This window comes from Protopterus annectens, chromosome 9.part0, assembly GCF_019279795.1.
Source record: "Protopterus annectens isolate FY-2018-M chromosome 9.part0, PAN1.0, whole genome shotgun sequence".
Taxonomy (NCBI): domain Eukaryota; kingdom Metazoa; phylum Chordata; order Ceratodontiformes; family Protopteridae; genus Protopterus; species Protopterus annectens.
The window spans coordinates 1,085,142,099-1,085,161,742 of record NC_056743.1 but is presented as its reverse complement, the minus strand read 5'-3'; positions in this window follow the sequence as shown (position 1 = coordinate 1,085,161,742).

Sequence of the window (19,644 nt, the reverse complement as noted above, 5' to 3'; positions counted from 1 at the left end):
GATGAGATGTTAAACCAAGACCCAGTCTGCCTGAGTAGGTTGTAGCTCAGGTGGGTCCCCTGATGGCCTGGCCAAATTTCCCCTAGTAGTGTAAATATCACCTTGGGTCTCCCCTGAAAAGAGGCTACTAGCCTAGTGGAATTAACCTGGTCAACAAAGGACAAAAAATGTGATACAAGCGGTGACTGGCCTTAAGAGCATATGGTAAATGCACACTGATGCCTTGGGTAGTAGCCAGTACCTCCCCCACCTAAATAAGCTTTAGACTGTAAAATGACCTATTAGAGGTATAGCCATTGATTCCTCAGGATTTCATCCAGCTCAAACCGAGCTCAGTGCAAGCTCACCAACAGTAATTGTATTTTGATCAAGATAGTTTTGTGTGAGGTACTTCCAAGACAGCTGTAAATTGAGTAACAGCTTATTTCTAGCTCTCCCAGTGTGAAAACAGAAACTCAGCAGAGGCGGCCAGTAGACTTGTGTTTATGGGTACATTTCAGTAACTGGCTAGTAAGTGCACTGCCTGGATGCCAGGAATAAAGAAATACAGAAGACATGGAAAAAAATCAGCTACAAAAAGTGAGTAAGAAAGACTGACTGGGAAAAGTTCTGCAGCTGTTCAGCAAAAAGCAGTGCAACCTTCAGACATGACTTCCAGTAACCGGCAGGAATATGTAAGACAACTGCATACAGACCTGGTCAAAATAAACAAAACACTGATGGAGAATATCAACACAAGCAACAAAAGGCTGGAAAAAATGGAAGAAGCTTAAAACAGATATTCAGATGAGATGATAAAGCTGCAAAACTCAGAGGCTGAAAAAAGCTAGCTGAATATGACACTGCTCAGGAAGAGAATTTTCAAAAATTAATATAATTAGAGGACAGAGCACGTAGGGAAAATCTGATATTTTTAACTATACCAGAGCTGCTGGAAGGAACAGACTGCATTAATTTTATGAAAGAACAAATAAGTAACTGGACTGGTATTCCACAACAGGGGTTGTTAGTTGAAAGGGCGCATCATGTGTATGCTCCAAACCTGGCTATAAGAAAGCAACCTAGACCTTTAATAGTAAAGATGCAATCCTACTAGCAGAAGGAGTTGATTCTGAAAAAATTGTGGTAGAAGGACAAAGTACTAAAAACGAGAAACAGCAGTTTGTGGAGAATGATTATTCATTGTACACCAGACAGAAGAGGAGCACATTTATTCCACTATTCAGGGAATGTTGAGATGCAGGTACTTGATTCAAACTGCTGTACCTAGCTGTCTTCGAGGTATTCTTCCCTGGAGGGACAAAATCATTTTTGATGAAGTATATGCTAAGGAGGAAATACAAAAGTTTGTCCAACAAAAAGTAAGCTATGAAACAGGAGGAGTTCCGCTTCTTGTTCAGAGGGACTGTACCTGTGAAACCTTTTCAAAATTTTCAACAGAAAATGTTGGAGAGAAGGAAGGGGAGCATGAGAGTTGACTAGAATAATCGAGAGTACATTGGAAATGAAGCAGAGAAAGGATTTCGGAGATGAACAATAATAAAACCAGTAATTTAATATGGGATTACAATGCAATAATTATATTTGTGAAATATGACAGAACAAGAAAACCTGGAAATATTGACCTTTTTCAGAATTTGTTGGACTTGTGGGAGACTCTAAAGCATATGCCCTACCTCATGTCATTAATGTTCCGAAAGGTGCTTTGGGGAGGGAAGAGGAAGGAGAAAGTTAACTATAAGTAAAGATTTTTTTTCTTAAATAGTACCAGTTTTGTGGCATATGATTTTCTTTACATGCTGTAAAGTAAAGTTTTTTTCACTTATATTTAAGTGTAATGAATATTGTAAACAGGTGATGCTGTTTTTTTTCCTTTTCTTTCTCCCTTCTTGCTCAGTTTTAAGAAATGTATGTGCTGCAATGTATAAAAAACGCCTTGTTAAAAAGCAAGAAAAATTAATGTGCTGTTTCTCATTCTTGCATGGGGAAATGACTGGATTAAAGACCTTTAGATTGATTTAGTAACCAGTTTTAAGAGACAGCAAGTAAATGAAAAAGAACATTGAATAATATGAGGCCTTTTTCTAGCAATTACATGTATGCTCAGTAACAATTCTGCAACTAGTCTTCGTGTTTCCATGGAAACAGTCTGATAAAGAGAAGCTGGCTACCTGATTCTCATGTTTTCATGGATACAATCTGATAAAGAGAAACTGACTACAGTCTGATGGAGAGTGATTGGCTGAGGAAAAAAAAAAAACAAGAAAGAGAAATTGGCTAGGAGATAATGTTCTCTGAAGCATTCAGGGGGGTGTCCAAAGTAGATAATGTTCTCTGAAAGCATTCAGGGAATTTCCCTAGATAGTTAATGTTCTCTGAAAACATTCAGGGGGTTTCCCAGTTGGGAGAACTATAAACGTAAGACAAAACCAGTCAGCACTTAGAAGCATAGGCTGCACCATGCCTCTAAGCATGGATGATCTTTCTTTTAGGATCTGAAGTAGTTAACTTCATTCTTTCTGCACATATGGGTATTCGGATCCGAGCCGGCAAAACTTTTACAAGCATCAGCTCTGAGCTCCAAGCTCCTCCCCTACCTATAATACATCATTTCCTCCTGACTAACCACAGATCTCGTTTGCCGCTCTAAGAGTTAGCATTGTGGTCTCTGAGCTCTAAGCGAAGGTGGTATGGTTTCTCTTGTTTTTCTCTTTTCAGTACAGTTGGTGTGTGTGTACCTGTTCCCCTTTTCCTCCCCCCTTCACGCATGGTCGTCGTGTTAAAAAAAAAAAAAAAGTTTTTTTCTGTGTAGCTTGTTGGTAGTTTTAGTTCCCACCTAGGCCCCATCCCTTGGTGTGTGTGTGTGTGTGTGTGTGTGTGTGTGTGTGTGTGTGTGTGTGTGTGTGTGTGTGTGTGTGTGTGTGTGTGTGTGTGTGTGTGTGTCGGCCTTAGGGTTTAGTTACTGTTCCGCCCTTATGGCTGAACAGCCTAAAGTTCTTTTTAAACAATGCACAGAGTGTGGTCACAAGCTCTCACCAGCTGATGGCCACACTCTGTGTGTTCTTTGTTTAGGGGTTTCCCATTTGTCAGCCTCCTGTGACATTTGTGCAGGTTTTAACCCCAGGGCCTTGAAACACTGTCGGGCTAAGCTCGTGGCCAGGGGTCTGCTGCCAGCTTCTGCCCTAGAGTCTGCCTCAGGCTCCGCTCCAGCCAGTGACTTCTTGCAGGCAGGGACTCAACCTCCTGCTCATCCTGCGGCCTCAGATTCATCCCAGAAAGGTAGGGACAAGAGAGAGATGGAGAAGCGCCACAAAGAGAGGGACAGACCCAGAAAAAGATCACCCGACAGGGAGTCTTTCTCCAGCCCCTCTTCTAAAGTCCCCAGGTCCCGTTCTCCTCAGCTCCACTCTCCCCGTTTCTCGCCGGAGCCGATGGAGCCCTCGGAGCAGAGGCACTCCCCTCAGATCCAGCCAAGACCTGCTTTGGTCGCTTCTTCTTCAAGGTCGACTCGGAGTGTCTCCGATCTTGACATGGACAGGCTGATGAGGAGGTTCATCCAGAATCAGATTCAGATGGGGGTCTTACCAGGTCCCTCTCCCATCGGAGAGGGTCCTTCTACAACTCTATTTCATCCAATCTCTCCTTCCCCGATCCGACCCGATGCTTCGGGGTTCTCGGATCCGAGGCCCTTTGGAGCTGTTGGTTCGGCACCAACGGTTCTCGTTTCCTCAATGCCGGCTGTCGCCTTGAGTTCCTCTGATCCGATTTCAGATCCAGGAGACTCTCAGGGCCATGGTCAGGGAGTCGGACCCGAAGGTCGAGGTCATTCTCTTTTGGATCCCATCCTTGGTGCCCAGACTACCCTGCCTTTGGCTTCAATCCCTGCTACAGACCCGGGGAGGGCCTCATCCTTACGGGTTATGGAGGTGGGCTCTCCATCAGCATTTGGGGCAGTGGAAAGGGTTCTCTCCCAGGGGTTGAGACCACAGCTCACCTACTCGGATCCTACCCAGACCTCCCTGTTTTCGGATTCTGCTCCCCTCACCCTGTCTCAGGGACAGCCTGTGCCAAAGCAGCCCCAGGTTGTTCCCCTCAGGGAACCCCCGGAGGCTTACGAGTCCACTTCAGAAAGTCCCACTGGAGAGGAACCTCGTAAATGCAAATGTAAAAGGAGGCACTTGGACTCCCCCTGAGTCCTTTACCACTGATTCGGACTTAGATGAAGGAGGGGGTTCCCCCAGATCACCTGTCGAGGACATCTCTTTCAGAGACATTATGGAGATCCCCCACCAAAGAGGAGGTTGGTCAGCCCCCAAACCCTCTGCAGATGAGTCCGTGTTTCTGGAGGCCTTTGGCGCAGGCCCATCTACTTCCTGGGTTTCCCCACCAGCCGACCCTTTGGTGGACCTCATCACCATTAGGGCATGGAAGGATCCTGACACTGTGGAGCCTATACCCAAAAGACCGGACAAAATTCTTTCCCCGCCGTCAGATAGGCAGGCATGGTCCAAATTAGCCCCTGTGGACGCTTTGGTGGTTGCAGCTGCCACAAAGAAGGAACTGACACAGGAGAGTTCCTCGGTCCATCCACCAGACAAGGAGTCCAGGTCGATGGATCATTTCAGGAAGCGTATGTACTCGTCAGCGACTTTTTCTATCCATGCGCTGAATTACTTGACACATGTTACCCGACTGCAGTGTGATCTTATAATGGAACTAACTGAGTCACCCCCGGAGTCCCTGTCACAGCAGAACAAGCAGTCCTTTACTGCGAAGATGACTACACTGAAATCGGTGACAAATACATCTATGTGTCTCCTCTCCCATGCTACGGAGGGGGCCGCTAGAGCTGCTGGGACAGGCATTGCCTTGAGGCAACACACCTGGATCAGACTGTGTCAATTTGCGGACCCCTTTAAGGCGTCTTTTATTAATGCCCCTTTCGATGGATCATCCCTCTTTGGGAAGACAGTACGCGACATGCTCACCCAGAGTGAGAAGGATGGAAAGACTTTGTCTGCCATCGGAATCCGCTTCTCTAACCCCCAGAGATCCTATTCCAGGAACCAAATGGGGCAAAAGAAGATGTGGTTCCGGAAATCACAGTCTTTCCGGGACACTCAGGACTATTCGTCCCCCAGAGGCAGAGGGGGACAAGACCGACGCCATCCCAGGGGCAGAGGGGTCCCAGAAACTTCGGGTCTAGGGAACCCTTTTCCGACAGGCCCGCACAGCAACCCTGAGGGGTTGCTCGACTGCTCTACTCTGGAGGCAGTCGGGGGAAGATTCTCCTTACATCCAGCGGCATGGGAGTCCATCACTACAGACCACTGGGTGTTAAACATCATATCCAGAGGCTATTCTATCCCTTTCATATCATCTCCCATAACTCCAGCACGCCTCCCAGATGTTCCATCCAATCACAGGGAGGCCGCAGCTTTACAGGTTTCGAAACTGTTACAAAAACGAGCCATCGAACCGGCCCCCCCCCGACCAGTCTGGATCAGGCATCTACTCCAGGTTCTTTTTAGTGCCAAAGAAGACGGGGGACCTCAGGCCCATACTGGACCTGTCTTATCTCAACCTGTCGGTAGAGAAACAAAAATTCCGGATGGTCACTCTACAATCCATTCTATCATTTCTAAGAGAATGCGACTGGATGTGCTAGTTAGACCTCCAGGATGCTTACTATCATATCAAGGTCCACAGAAGCTCCAGGAGGTTTCTGCGCTTCTGGCTAGGGGCCGGTCACTTTCAATTCAGAGCCCTACCCTTTCATCTCCAGGGTGTTCACCAAGGTAATGGCAGTCATGACGGCTCACCTGAGACTTCAGGGCATTCAGGTATTCCCCTACCTAGACGACTGGCTCTTCGCTGCATCCACCAAACGTCTCTTGTGCCAGGCCCTACACTACTTTCTCGGTCTGGCTCACAAGTTAGGCATCACGATCAACCTCAAGTCCCACCTGGCTCCGGTTCAGGTCATAGACTTCCTCGGGGCACGGTTGGATACTATTCAGTCAAAGATCTTTCTCACCCCAGAAAGGATAGAAGATCTCAGACTCCACATGTCAGCTATCTCAGAGCACTCTGTAGTCACAGCAGGTGATGTTCTCAGGGCTTTAGGTTTGATGGCAGCCTCCATTTCCATTCTCCCTCTTGCACGTTTTCATATGAGAACCCTTCAGTGGAATCTAGCAGTTCAGTGGTCCTGGCTAGACCTCCCGATGACTTTCCAAATCCGAATCAACCAGACATGCAGAATGTCACTCCAGTGGTGGCTTCAGTCATCAGACATACTTGCGGGGCGCAGCTTTCTAGCCCCGCCGGCCCAAGCCACGGTGACCACGGATGCCTCCCAGCTCAGGTGGGAGGGCACTTCCTGGGAAGAACAGTCCAAGGCACGTGGTCCCTACTAGAGACCAAGCTACACATCAGTGTCCTGGAGATGAGGGCAGTGCTTTTAGCGTTGAAAGCCTTCCATCCTGTCCTACCTCCCAGGGACAGTGGCCATTCAATCAGACAACATGTCAGTAGTCTGGTATATCAACAAGCAGGGAGGGACCCGATCCTACCCTCTTTGTCGCGAGGCCATGAGAGTTTGGGAGTGGGCCATATCCACCAACCGGTTTCTGATAGCAACGCATATCCCGGGACACTCCAACATTTTAGCGGACAGTCTAAGCCGGGCAATCCTTCTGCCTTACGAGTGGTCTCTAAATCCATCCGTGGCGAAGAGAATCTTCCTCGTATGGGGTCAACCTTGCTGCGACCTCTTCACATCTCCTTCCAACACGAAGTGCAGCAACTTCTTCACTCTGATTCCCCCTCCAGGGGATGTCCCAAGGGACGCTCTAGTCCATGCTTGGCCTCCCGGGTTACTTTATACTTATCCCCCATTACCTCTGATACCGAAGTTCCTTCAGAAAGCTTGCAGGTTGCAGTGCAAAGTCATTCTCATAGCTCCCTTCTGGCCTCGCCAAGTGTGGTTTCCCTTCCTATGTTCTCACATTTTGGCTCCCCCATGGACTCTAGATCCATTCACGGATCTACTTGCTCATCCGTCGGGCTTGCCCCTGCCCAACCTGGACAGTCTCAAGCTGACAGTGTGGCTGCTCCAGTTCCCATGATCATCAGGACTCCCGGACTTGTAGCCCCTGTTAAGAACATTCTGGTAGCATCTCTCAAAGCCTCCAGTAGGAAACTCTACAGTAGCAAGTGGAGACGTTTTTCCGTTTGGGCCTCTCAGTGCAATCAGAACCCTCTTACAGCCCCCATTCCAGTCATTTTAGATTTTTTGGCTGGTCTCTTTCAATCGGGCGCAAGTTCTTCCACCATCAAGGTTCAACTGGCTGCCATTTCTAATTTCCATGTAGGCGAAAATAAGGTTGCTCTGCCAAATTGTGTAAAGCGTTCCTGAAGGGCACCTTTCTCTTCCGACCTCCAGTTAAAGAGACAGTTCCTCCATGGGATCTGAATTTATTCCTTCAAGCATTGACCTCTCCACCTTTTCAAACCTGCCGGTTCAGTCCCTATGAAATTCTTGTCTTGGAAGACGGCATTCCTGGTTGCCATCACCTCAGCTAAAAGGGTTTCAGAGTTGCAGGCCTTATCCTCCGTGCCACCCTTTTGATTTTTCACAAGGACAGGGTTTTGTTGCGTCCAAACCCCTCCTTCCTTCCCAAGGTGTCCTCAGCAGCCAATATTAACCAATCTATAAATTTGCTGGTCTTCTTCCCAAATTTCCAAAATAAAGGCGAATATAGACTCCATTTATTGCATGTCTATAGACAGCTTCGTTTTTACCTTCATAGGACTAAACCCTACCGAAAGTCGGATCAACTGTTTGTCTCATTTTCAAAACCATGTTTGGGCAAAGCAGTTTTGAAAGTGTCCTTAGCAAGGTGGATCACTCTTTGTATTGCCCAAGTATACAAGGACAAAGGCTTATCTCCTCCTGGCTTACTGAAGGCTCATTCAACTAGATCAATGGCCACTTCTGCAGCTTTCTGGTCAAAAGTACCTTTAGATGATATCTGTGTGGCAGCCACGTGGGCCAATTCGCATACATTTATCTCTCATTATAAATTAGATTTGATTTCTAGAGGGAGAGCATCCTTTGGCTCTGTGGTGCTCAGAAATATCCTTCCATAAGGGCCTCCCAGGAATACTAGTAGCTGGGGACTCTGTCCCATATGTGCAGAAAGAATGAAGTTAACTTCTTCAGATAAAGAAGTTATGTACTCACTATAACGTTCCATCTGAGTAGTTAGACTTCATTCTTCTGCACCTTCCCTCCCTCCATCCCCCTCACTATTCAGGTCTTATCCTGTTTGGATTGTGGTTTACTTTGCTAGTTAGTGACAGCAAACTCGATCTGGGGTTAGTCAGGAGGAAGTGATGTATTATAGGTAGGGGAGGAGCTTGGAGCTCGGAGCTGATGCTTGTAAAAGTTTTGCCGGCTCAGATCCGAATCGGATCCGAATACCAATATGTGCAGAAGAATGAAGTCTAACTACTCAGATGGAACGTTATGGTAAGTACATAACTTCTTTTTAACTCGAGTCTTTGAGTGTTGCTGTCAGTGTGGGACTTTTGTTCCTATTAGGAGGGTAAAACTTCAATATTTGAAGGTGTACATAGTTTTGTGTGTTAGTATTAAGTTATAAGGAATTCAGGGATATTGGGGTGTGTGTTTTTTGTTTGAGGGCTTTCAATAAAACAAAAGGTTTTACAAGATGTGACATAGGCTCGAATGTATATGACAAGAAACAACTGTATAAAAGTTCAACCTGCCAAACAGTGTATACATGTATGTAACACAAAAGCTGGAACTAGACATTTAACAAAAAAGGTGTTATACATAAAAGGTGGGAATAACAGCTTCTTAATACAATGATGCTTTCTTTAATGTCTTTAAATGTAAATGGCCTCACAGATAAAAACAAACAAGAAAGAGTAGTGAACTATATTAAAAAATATAGAGTCCAAGTAGTTATGTTACAGAAGATGCACTTAGGACTGAACATGTGAATCTGATAAAGAAAGGTTTTCAGGATGGTTATTCAGTGGAATACCTGGAACAAAAGAAAAGATGAGTACTTATATTAATTGCAATTGGAGCTGCAATAGTGATAAAAGAAGATAAAAGAGATAATGGCATATTTGTAGTGCCAAGGGGCTACTGGCAAAGGAGGAGGAGTGCACTGGCATGTATTTGCATTCCATCTAAAACTGCTATAATGGAGCTTAAGAAAATTCTGGGGGAAATAATCGGTTGTCAGCAAGGTATATTACTTGTAGGTGGGGACTGGAATTTGATTTGCAGCAGTGAAGATGTGTCTGGGGGCCCCAGAAGGGAAACTATAACAAAGGAGGGTAGATTTTTGAAGAAATGTATGGAAATATTTGGCATGTAAGACGCAAATTCAGTAAAAGGAATTCGGAGTGAATTTACTTATTCCCCAAGATATAAAAACTGGGCTAGGCTAGACAGAATTTACATTTCACAGGAACATGCACATGTAATTGAAGGTCTTGATACCCACCCAATAACTATTTCAGATCATGCGTCAATAATAGCTAAAATAAAAACACAAGTTAATGAAATAAAAATGAGTCACTGTCGCTTTCCCACCGATTGGTTGAAAAGAGAGGAATTTAAGGAATGGGAAGTGGAGATTATTCAGCAGCTGTTAGACAGGGCAGAAATTTCTTCTGAAAATATATGTAGGGAATGGGATAAAATTGAGATGGAGTTTAAAAATAGGGTGGAAATAAAAGAAAGGGAACTATGATTAAGAAGCAACAAGAATTATTTAGAGGGATTGACAAATGTTAAAGTATTGCAGTATTGGGGGAATCTCACAGAACAAGAAGAGGATCAGCTGCAATACCATAGGCAGAAAAATAAGGGATTACCTTGATAATATACATGAACTTAGAAAGATTGCTGTTAAGCAACTATTTTTTGATAATAATACTAGAACACAAAAACGTAGCAAAACGACTCGGGCAACAGAAAATAGAAAGGTCTATTACTAAACTTAGGGTGCCTATAACAAAGAAGGTAATGAGATCATGTAGAGGTATTAGAAATATTGCAGAAATTCTGTGAGTCTCTACAAAGCAGAGAAATGTGAAAATGAAAAATCAAGAAAAGATACAAATGGAAATGTTTATGGAAGAATTAAATATACCAAGGTTAGAGGTAGACAAGTCTCATTTACTAACAGAATAGTAGGAGATGAAATAAAACTTGTGATATGTAACCAATTAACCAATCTACAGGAAACTCCCCATGAAGAGATGGTATTTATGTGAAAGTCTGGAAGCTAGGAGGAAAAAAAACTGATAAAGACCTGGAAGGTTTTGTTTAACACTATCTTAATAGGAGGAGGAGTACCAACATCCTGGCAGAAATTTGGTGGTAGCTGTAATACCTAAAGAGGGTAAAGATCCATCAGATCCAGTTTCATACAGGCCCATTTCAATACTTAAACCATGATTATAAAGTGTTCATGTCTGTAATGGCTAAAAGAATGGCAAAAGTAATGCCAAAACAGATAGATATGGATCAATGTGTTTTTTTTTTTTTTTGGGGGGGGGGGGCAAACATTTGACAACATTAACAGAAAAGTGATGATCCAGAGGGAAGCAGAATGTAAGAAAATACCATTGTTGTTGGTGGGTCTTGATGCAGAGAAAGCATTTGACAGAGTAAGCTGGGACATTATGAGCAGGGCAATGGAAGCATTTGCATTTCCTGAAAAAAATTCAAGGTTGATTAGTAGAATATATGAGGGATCGGAGGTGAAAATAAAAGTGGGTGGCATCTTCTCTGATAATTTCTGCTTGAGCAGAGGAACCAGGCAGGGATGTCCTCTTTCCCCTTTATTATTTGCATTATATTTAGAACCATTGGCAAAGAAAATAAGGGACTCAGAAATTCAGGGATGTAATTGGTATGGTAGTCAAGAAAAGCTGGCTTTATTTGCAGATGGTATTATTTTGTAGCTGACAAACCCAGAATTGGACATTACAGTGTTGTGGATCATATTGAGACAGTTTCAGATCTTTCTGGGATACAAAATGAATGAATCTAAAACAAAGGCAATAGCAGTAAATTATGTACCCACACACAAACTGGTTCAGGAATACCCATAGTTATGGGGACATGATAAAATGAAATATTTAGGAGTATGGATTAAAAATGATTCTAGTGTGGCAGCTCAGGATATGTGAGAAGAGACTAAACAAAAGATAATACAAGAACTGAGAAAATGGAAGCTTTGTTATATGGATAGTAAGATACAAGCAGCTAAAATGTTTAGTCCCTTTAGTCTTATACACAGTTCACGCACATTTTTATCAACCAGAGGAGAAATTATGGGTAGCAATTAATAAAGAGCTGAAGGACTTAATCTGGGAGGGGGAGGTGGCAAGAATCAAGTGGGATAAGCTGATTCGTCCAGCAGAACAGGGTGGACTGGGATTACCCAATTTGAAGGGGTATTTCAGAGCCATACAGTTAAGACTACTATACATAGCACAAGCCAGAAACTATAATTCAAAGTGGAAAGGGATGATGATGAAACACAAGGGAAGCTCAAGAAACAAGGAGAGACTGGGATTTTGGATGCAGGCCTTTAAGCAGAATAACAATAATCATGTAGAATATTATATCCATAAAGTAGGAGAAAGTATTCTAAGAACTAAACCAACATGGGATTGGAGAAAAGAGTTTCTGCCAATAGGGATGACTGCAATTAGGGATACAGACATTAGGCAAGAGGGGGCCAGAATTTATTTTATTTTTTTTATTTTATTTTACATTTGTTGACCAGGCTAATCTAACTGGATACATGTCCATTTTCAGTAGAGGCCCGGGGAGATAAGCTCCAACATTAAGGTAATGTATCAGGACTACAAATAAAAATAAAAGTAAATTGTAAATAGTACATTATTACAAAGAATTAATGCAAGCTCCAATATAAGGTAACAGGATTGCAAATAAAAGTAAAATTGTGAACAGTAAAATATTACAAAGAATAAATGCAGTTCATAGCTAAAGGGTGTCTATTAATGAACTAAGGTAGCTTCAATAGCAAACAGATAAAAAAATACAACAATAATGGAACAAGGAAAAAAAATAAGATTAAAGAAGGATTGGGTTAGCAAAGAAGTAAGAAACAACATTAGAGAAAGAGAGGTTAGCAAAGAAGTAACAAACAAGATTAGAGAAGGAAAATTTAGGGTGTTGAGTCAGTAGTATTAAGTGCAGTATATACAAGAGGAATAAGGATTAGCAATATTTGGACAAGAAAAAAGAGTGGAGAGGGTGAAAGGTACCATCTGGTTGTTATGTTAGACAAGGTTTGCTTGAGATTTATGTAGCATAAGTATTAACAAAGATATAGAAGATATCAGGAAGTGTGATGTGTCAACGGTAGCATAGGAGTTAACATTGATGTAGAACAATATCAGTAGGTGGAGAGTGATTATAGAAAAAAGAAGAGTAAGTTTAATGAAGTTAGAAGGCAATAAGAAAAACTACAATATTGACTATGAATGAATAAGATGTGATTGTGCCCTAGTGGGTAGTAGAGGCGGGAAAGGAAATATGATAGCTGGCAGGTGTTAATCTGGATTAGTACATGGGCATAACCAATGTTCTTTAAGGTGTAGTTTTAGCTGCTGTTTGAATAGTGATAAGGATGGAAGTAATTGTAGGTTGCTGGGGAGTTTGTTCCAACTCACCCACAGAATTTGCAAAGAGGGAGTCTCTTTATTGAGGGATTTCAGAGTGGATATTTGTAGTTTATTTGCTGAGCGTAGGGTAGTGAGATTTCTATAAGGAGTTGCAATGCTACAAAGAATAGGAGACCTACTGGTGTGAAAGAGAATCTTGTGGGTAATTGTAAATTGATGAACTAGTAGCTGGTTTTGGAGTTCAAGCCAGCCTAGTTGTTTGAGGTTTAAACACTGATGAGTTCTATATGGTGAACCAGTGGCAAATCTGGCAATGTTGTTGTAGGAGGTTGATAGTTTGTTTAGGTTAGTTTTGGAAAGATTTGTATAGATAGATGAAGCATAGAGGAGCGTAGACATCAGGTGAGTATGGGAAATGGTAGTTTTGGCTTCAGGGGTAAGGAAGGACTTTATCTTGTACAGTGAGCCCAGTTTTCTGTTAACAGTTTTAATTGTTGTGCTAATGTATGTGTCAAAGTTGAGATTGTGATCTATAGTTACCCCTAAGAGCTTGGTGGTTGGATCAAGTGTAATTATAGTACCATTGCTTGATTTGACTGTTAGGTCTATTGGATGGGACTTCTGTGAAGGAGTAAAAACAAGTAACTTGTTTTTTTTGGCGTTATGTATTGCAGAAAACCGGCAAAGGAACCAAGGTATTGGGAGCAAATAACTAGAGAGGGAAGATGATAGAATGGGAAGACGCCAATAATTTATTTGAACTGCATGTTAGAGATTGCCTTTCCTATCAGGGATTGATATCAGAGTATAGGCAAAGAGAAAGAAATAGGGGAGTCCTAAACAAAAGACCAGCACTGGTAGAGTTTTAACAGAATCTAGAACAGAAGTTGCCATTAAAAAAGGAATAATTAGTAGAGCATATAAAGTATTGCATGATAGCTATAAGAATCAATCAGAGAAGGTGAGAAAGGATTGGGAAGAAAGATTGGATAAGCTATTCACAAAGAAAGAATAGAAGGATATATATTTGTCACCCAAATATGCAACAAAATCTAGACAATCTAGGATTTTTGCTTGGAAATGTTTACATAGATATTTTTATACCTCAAGTAGACTCCAGATTAGTTTTCCTTAGGCAGACATTGTGTTGGAGGTGTGAAGGGGAAGAGAGAGGTAATTGGGAACATATTTATTTTCTGGGAGTGCAATGAGTTAGCGGACTTTAAGGATTTCCTGTGGGATGCACTGTCTAAGATGCTGGGTGAGCAGATTGGTGTGACGAGGGAAATGATATTTTTGAGCTGTAATACAGGATCAGAATTGCCTAGACATGGTAAGGCCTTGCTGTGTCTAATAATGCTGGCTGCCAAAAAAGCAATTAGAAAATGGAAATCAAAATCTAAACAAACTATATTAGAAGGAGTGAATATAGTAACAGAAAAAAACAACTGGAACTAAGATCTTTAGAAAAGCATACAAGCTACATAGGAAAAAATAAGAACTGTAAGAACAAGGAAGGAGGATTAAAAGAAGGCAGGACTTTAAAGAGCTGTGTAATGTAATATAATGTTTGACTGAAAATGATTGGGTAGATTATAAGTGATGTATAATGTTTGCAACTGGGAGTGTGTCAGTATGGTTTGTGATGTAAAATGCTTGCAACTAGGATTTTATCGGTGTGGTTTGTTTTCATTCATATAAATGTATAATTGACTATGTAGTAAGTGATGGTTTAATAAAGATGTGTCTTGTTAAAAAAAGACAAGAATTGAATAATTTATGTAATATCGCTTAGGTTAGATGATATGTAGCAATATATGTGAAGTATAATGTTTGTTATGTTAATATAGTTTGATTACTTTTTTATGAATGTAAATTTGCCTACGTCACAACTGATAATTTAATAAAGGCGTTTGGGGAAAAAAACACACACACACACACACACACACACACACACACACACACACAACAGAATATTTTAATATTTTCCAGGAATTATTAATTATATTTCTCCAGTACTGCCATTCCCTCCTCCTCCTCTTCCTTGTCTTCATAGTAATATTGCCACCAAGTATAAATACACTGGCAAATTAAAAACACAATTTCTGTGTACCCTTAAATAAGTAAGCAGTTAAATATTTGTATGTTAACAATAGCTTGTGCAGTAACTCTTCAAAAGGCAGAAAGCAACAATTATTAGTGTACTATTGCAGTGCAAGCTAAAATAAGTCATGAACCACAAGTATGTAAAACTTAATAAACTCTTCACTTGAAAATGAAGCATTGGGCTTATTGTACATAGTAAAATCTAACACCTAAGCAGCTTTGATTTAGCAGAAAGAAATACAAAAGAAAGGTATTTACATATACAAATTACATAAAGAACATTTCTTATTAACAGCTTGGTTAACACTCTACTATATCACTTTGCACTGGCCATTGTGGAATCCGTCAGTTTTGTATCTTCTGTAGCCAGCATGATAACACTAGGTATTTTAAGGAAGTGTAGTCACTGTCTCATGCTTACCAGAAACTCTTTATTGCTACTTCACAATGATTCAGTGTGTAATCGTTAAGTCTTTGCATGACTTGGCAACTACCTCCTCACTTTAGAACACATTTGGTATGCACAACACACATATACACACAGCACAGAGCACTTCCACTAAGCTTACACTGAGAACACTACCTAAGACTCCCAGGCTAAAGCCTAAGAAACATCAGACATTGTGGACTTCCAAGATGACTGCACACCGATTAACAGCTTAACATCAGACAGCTAGAGATGTTATCAGTTTGAGTAAAATTCAGTTACTGGCCAGTAAGTCCATTGCCTGGATGCCTACAAAGAAGAAACTAAGAGAGCCTGATAGAAAATCAACAAGAAAAGGTTAAGTGAAAATACTGACTGGGGAAACTTCTGCAGCAGTTCAACAAAAAGCAGTTCATGCTCCAGCTTTGGTGCAAGACATGGCTTTCAGTAATCTAGATGAAAAATAAGTCAAATGTGCTCAGAGATGATTAAAATAAATAAAACTCTGAAGTAGTATATCAACTCAGATAACAAAAGGCTGTAAAAAAAGTGGAAGAAACTTTAAACAGATATTCAGATGAGCTGATAAAACTGCAAAAAAATCAGAGGTTGAAATGAACAAGATGCCGGCTGAGTATGAGACTGCTCAAGAAGAGAGGATTCAAAAAATGGTAGAATTAGAGGACAAAGCACATAGGGAAAATCTGAGATTTTCTGCTGTACCATAGAAAATAGAAGTAACAGACTTTGTTCATTTTATGAAGGCACAAAATAAGCAAATGGACTGGTATTCCACAGCAAAAACTGTTAACTTAAAGGGAACACAGTGTGTATGCTCCAAATGTGCCTGTGAGAAAGCACCCAAGACCTACCTACCAGCAGAAAGAGTTGCTCCTGACAAACCATTGGCAAAAGGGCAAAGTATTAAAAGTTGGGGATAGTAGGCAGTTTGTGTAAAATGATTATTCATCATACACCAGGCAGAAGAGAAATACATTTATTCCAGTAGTCAGGGAATGTCGAGAGGCAGGTCTGAGATTCAAGCTGCTGTGTCCAGCTACCTTTAGAATATTTTTTTTCCTGGGGGGATTAAAGTCATTGTTGATGCAAAACAGGCTCAGAAGGAAATGCAAAAGTTTGCCAAACAATAAATCAGCCATCAAGCAGAAGGGGACTGTATTTCCCATTCTTTTGATAATAAAGCAGTCCGAGAGACTTTGCCAATGAAACCTTTTCCACTGTTCCAAAGGAAAATGATTCAGAGGCAGAGAAAAGCATAGGAGTTGACCAGAAGCATCAGCAGTGCTATAGAATTGAACCAGAATCTGGATTTATGAGACGGAGATGAGCAGGAAGACCACCAGCAACATGGAAATTAGTGAATAAATGTGAGACTGCAAAACATCAATCACATTTGTGAAATACAGCTGTATAAGAATAAGTGGAAAGAGGGGACTTTTCTTGATGTTAAATTGTGAGGAACTGAAAGGCATCTGCCCCCACCATAGCTCTCAACCAATCACGGACAAATCTCAACAGAATCAGGGACAGATCCAGAAAAAATCAGGGACAGTCAGGAACACTTTTAAAATATTAGTTCTATTAACTTGATACATTAACAGAATTAGATAATGTGAATTAATATACATTTCTTGAAGTAAAATAACTATTCATCTCTTAATTATTGTATAATTCACCACCTTTTGTCCAAAAGGCGCGAGTGTTAGGAGGGATTAAGAGAGACAGAGCTAAAATCTGAGTCAAAATCAGGGATGTCCCTGAAAATCGGGGACGGTTGAGAGGTATGGTCCCCCCACTTCATGTCATTAATGTGTGGAAGGACTCTGAGGAGAGGGAAGATTGAAGGAAAAAAGTAACTGTAAGTAAAACAATTTTTAACAGTATTTCTTTTCACAATGTAAATTGCATATTTGATAGTGAAGTATTTTCAGTTGTTCTTGTATGTGATAAAGTTATTAAAATAAACAGATGTTTTTTTTTCTTCCTGAACTCTTTTTTTCTTCTTTTTTTTATTAACAAATGTAGGCATTACAGTGCAAAAAGAGAAGAAAAGCTAAGTTAATAATCTGTAATCTTGTGTTGTTGAGGCGGGGGATGGGGTTTAAAAGTACACAGATCATAATACGTGTAGCGCTTATATGTTTTCTCTTACTTTTGCATAAGTGAATGTCTAAATTAACACACACGGCTTAATCTAATACATTTTAAGTGGAAATAAGTAAATATAAGAACACTAAATATAATGAAAAGTTTTCCTTTAGTAATAAATGTATCAGCTTGTCTTTAAGGACTACATTTTTCTTTTTTCTGTTATTTTTTCCATGGAGGCAAGTTGATAATTGGACAATAAAGACAGAACACTGATTTCTTCAAGTCTAAAAGTTAATGATTTCTGAAAGTATGCAAGCAGTTTTCACATGGGGGGGGGACAGACATCAATTACTATAAGTAGAAGCACAGTCAATAGCATGCATTTTAACATGGGCAACTATAGTTTCAGGTTATTTAGGGCCTGTTTTAGCAGCTGTCTATTTGGCACAAATGTTTCTGTTAGAAGGGTTAAACTTCATTATTTGAAGATGTACACAGTTATGTGTGTTTGTATTAAGTTCACGTGTGGGTGTGTTCTGAGGGGGGTTTTTAGAGGTTTTTATTAAAACAAAAAGTCTTGTAAAATGTGACATAGGTTCCAATGTTGATGATAAGAAAAAAACTGTTTACAGGATTAACCTGCCAAATATTAATGGATGCACATATCAAAAAAAGCTGGAAAAATACATTCAAAAAAGCTGCCATACGTAATAGGTGGGAGTAATAACTGCTTGCCATAATGGTGATACTTTCTATATTATCTTGGAATGTGAATAGTCTCACATGTATGGACAAAAAGGAAAGAATACTTAACTATATTGAGAAATGCAGAGTGCAAACAGCAATGTTGCAGGGGACACATTTGGAAAGAAGTGAGCATGTGAACTTTACAAATATCACATTTGAAATTATCTCTATACATAAGGTTAGTACCCACCCTCCCAATCCTTCCAGTCCATTCTGAAAGACTTCCAAGCCAAAAGCTGTATCTGTTGTTGCTCAACACCAGGATAAACTATATCCCTAAATATGAGCAAATACCTATTCATACCTTACATGTCATTACTCTCCCTTCTTTACACACTTCCTTACTTTTATCAATTTCTCTCCCCTGGCTTTCTCTCTAAATATACCATAAGCATGCTGTGTCTTTCACATCATATTGCAGCTCCTGTTTGTACTGTACTAATTTACCTTTAATTTCTCTGTAAACTGGCTAAAATTTCTTTAACTATTAAATCATTGTCATATACATTTTATCTGTTCTTAACCAATAATTTCATATTATGTCGAATTTGGTATAATTATTTAAACTGTAGTTGTTTTTTTTTTTTTGTATTATTCTTAACTACTATAAAATTATTGTTCTTTAATTGATTTGTAATACCTTGGAGCATTTCTCCCCAGGTCTCCACTGAAAATGAGCTCCTAATCCTGTCGGACTTTCCTGGTAATTAAATGTCAGTAAATAAATAAAGAAAAGACTTCAAGATGGATATTCTACAGAGTATCATGGGCAAAAGAAAACAGGAGTACCTATATTAATTACTAGAGGAGCTCCAGCAGTGATAGAAAAGGGAAAAAAAAAGATAATGGCAGATTTGTAGTAGTAAGGGGCTGCTGGCAAGAAATGAGGATTATGGTGGCATGTATTTATATTCCACCTAAAACTGCTGTCTTGGAGCTTTAAAAAACTGGAAGAAATAATCAGCTTTTGGCAAAGAATATTACATATAGGTGGGGATTTGCAACAATGAGGATGTATATGTGGGCCTAGAAGAGAAAATATAACAAAATATAACAAAAGAAGGTAGATTTCTGAAGACGTTTATGAAAATATTTGGTATGAAGGACATGAATTCAGTATAGGAACATGGAGAGAATTTCCATATTATTCCCCAAGGTACAATAAATGGGCTAGACATTACTGAAATTCACAGGAACATGTCCTTTTAATTGAGAGCTTCGAAACACATCCAGTAACTATTTCAGATCAGCACCACTAATTACTGAGATGAAAGTGCAAAGTAGTGAGGTAAAGATGAGACACTGTCGCTCCCCCACCTACCCGTTAAAAAGAGAGGAATATAAGGAATGGTTAGTGGAGGTAGAAGGAATCTAACCCTGTATCTTTGTCCACAGAAAGCAACTCATTAACAACTAAGAGCTTTAATCCTCTATACTAACTGTTAAACTACTATATCAGACATAATCGATATTAAGCCTGTAGGTTTTAAAGTAGAATATTACTCACCCAAGCAGTCAACTCCAGTTATGGCAATGGGAGT